This window comes from Schistocerca cancellata, unplaced genomic scaffold, assembly GCF_023864275.1.
Source record: "Schistocerca cancellata isolate TAMUIC-IGC-003103 unplaced genomic scaffold, iqSchCanc2.1 HiC_scaffold_430, whole genome shotgun sequence".
In the NCBI taxonomy this organism is placed as follows: domain Eukaryota; kingdom Metazoa; phylum Arthropoda; class Insecta; order Orthoptera; family Acrididae; genus Schistocerca; species Schistocerca cancellata.
The window spans coordinates 47,711-50,837 of NW_026046447.1; positions in this window are offsets into that span (position 1 = coordinate 47,711).

Below are 3,127 nucleotides of genomic sequence, written 5' to 3' on the forward strand. Positions count from 1 at the left end.
TTAACTGATGAAATAACAGTCTATGTAGATTACCTCATAGTGAGTGCAGAATGCTTCAAACACTGTAATTTCCTCAATGACGTGTGAAGAGCTATGTATAGAGGAGGTATGAAACTAACTTCTGTAAATCTGATGATGTAAAGAAGAAAATTTCATTTGTGGCTTACAGGATTAACAAGGAAGGCATAGAGCCTCATGCAGAATAGCTTGCTGCTACTGCACGTATCCCACCACCCAAGCTGGAGTACAGCTTTCATTTAGTAAGAACATGAGCAGACAAGGCAAATGCGACCATTATATTGGACTCACAAGATTATAACAAATGAATGGGGGATCTTCCAAGTAAATCCATTTACACAAACTTCACAGAGATCCAACGTACAATACAATCAAATCGACACAAGCACTACTAAAGTAAACTAGAACGAATTCTGACACGGCCAGAAGAACCATCTCACAAGTTCCACAGGCACCAAAAAAATTTGGTGCTCTGGAGGTCCACAAAGAGGCCTTTCCTCTACAACCGATTGTGAGTACCATTAATTCACCAACGTACGGTCTAGGGAAGGAACGGGCCCCAAAGCTCCGACATTTCGTGAGCTAAACATAATAGTACATTAACGACAATAGCAATTCGGTGAAACATATAAAACAAAACTGTAACTCGGCCACAGAAATGATGGTTAGCTTCGATGTCAAGTCTTTATTCATGATTGTACCTATACACGACACCATGAACAGGGACGCATGGCACCCGATATCTGCGATCTAGTGCTCCACTGTGTTTAATGAGCACCTTTTTCAGGCGGAAAGGGAAATTTTATCAACAGAGAGGTGGGGTAGCAATGGGCTACCCTCTTTCGCCTATTGCAGTAGACATCTTTATGGAAGAATTTGAAGAAACAGCATTCCAGTCTGCACCATTGCACACAGATTAATGGCTCGGAGATATACAAAGTACTCTTATCATCTGGCCACATGGAGAGGAAGAGCTACGAAATTTCCAACAGCACCTCAACCATCAGCACGAAGTATCCAATTTACTATGGATATGGAAAACAATCGCGTACTGCCTTTCCTCGGTGTGGAAGTTTACAGAATGCCTGATGGATAACTGGGCCATAGATAAAATAATAAGCCAACCTGTGCTCACAGGCACCTGCATGCCACATCCCAATATCACCCTACACAGAACAAACCAAAACTGCTCTCAGGATCAGCGATGAGGAACATCTAAAGGGTGAACTACAAAACCACCAGTCCATTTTTTGTGCCAACGGTTATGGAATGAATGTACTACATAAAACTATAGTGACAATGTATGAAGGCTATAGAGGATAGCAAAAGAAAGCACAAAACATTGCTCGATTACCATATGTTCAAAGTGTCACTGAACCAGTGGGCAAAATTCTCCTTTGAGCAGGCATCAATCGAAATTTGCGGGGCCCCAACAGGATGAAAGATGTTCCTCACACAACTAAAGACACAGTTGACAAACTACATCTTGCTGGAGTTCACGAAATCAGTTGCAAATGTGGATAGGTGTATGTATGTGAGATGGGCGACGTATCAGCACACAGGTATCTGAACATGAATGACACATCCGAGTATGACATCACACCTGGATCAGTGCACCAAACAGTCGACTTTGGTAAACCAAGCATGTTGTGGAAACAGCTCTTACATTCAGGAGGAAGAAGAGGGAGGCAATAGAAACAGTCAGCCCACTGGCCAGTACGAACAGACAAAATGGGCACCGACTTCAGACGTCTTGGTTGCCAACAATAACAGCACTAAAGGACAACAGTTAACTTGAAGCCACACACAGAGGCGCACAGGAGACTGCAGTGGCTGTAGGTTAGGTCATGTTACGTTATGACATATTGGCACACTTCAGACAGCACTAACATTCAGGGAAAAGACACCACATCATAGTTGTCGCCTGGTTTTCCATTAGCCGATTTCCACAAATCACAACCAGTAATGCAAACATCAATCAAAATGTCAGGTTTTCACCTATGAAAAGAAATAACAGAAACACCAATAACGATTTCTAACATCGCTCCCCTTCATCCTAAACAGCCTATCAGAATTACACAACAGCCAAGCATGCTGGTATATTGAAAATAGAGGTTTCTCACTCAGCAGTAAACAAACCACCCGGAAGAAAGTCTCTTGCAATGAGGACCGAACCATCTGTCGTCTTATATTTCTTGACAATATGGTCACAAGCCCACAAAAATTTTAATGAATGTTTTACAAATACTGAAACGGAGGAACGAAAAGGTATTCTCCTGAGCAACTGTAAGGCATTTACAACCAGGCCAGGTTTGTAAAGATTACTGAGTGCAAAATAAAGTCGAAGGATCATCACTGTTTTCCTACCAGCCTCATATCACTCCAGTTACAAAAAAAAAAAAACAAGTGGAGAGAAAAAAACATTCAATACATGGTCTCAAGGGGGATAATTGAATGGTCAACCAGCAGGAATAATAAACCACATGTAGTTCAATGAAGAATAACGGTGGTTTCAGGTTGGTGCTGGAAGCAAGTAAGTTGAATGAAATTGTAGTAAGAGAGAGTGACAGACTAGCTAACATAGATGAAATTTTCCAAAGTTCCACTCATGTACATTTCTCACATCTTTTGATATGACTTGTGGCTATTGGAATATCACTTTGGCCAAGCAATCTAGGCCATGCACAGAATTCTTACATCAAGGTAAGTGTTTAGTATACTGTGTGATGCCATTTGCTCTGTACTAGTGTGTGTGCGTTTATCAGAGCTGTTGGCAACGTGCTAGGTGCAAAATTAACTGATGAAATAACAGTCTATGTAGATTACCTCATAGTGAGTGCAGAATGCTTCAAACACTGTAATTTCCTCAATGACGTGTGAAGAGCTATGTATAGAGGAGGTATGAAACTAACTTCTGTAAATCTGATGATGTAAAGAAGAAAATTTCATTTGTGGCTTACAGGATTAACAAGGAAGGCATGCAGCCTTATGCAGAATAGCTTGCTGCTACTGCACGTATCCCACCACCCAAGCTGGAGTACAGCTTTCATTTAGTAAGAACATGAGCAGACAAGGCAAATGCGACCATTATATTGGACTCACAAGATTA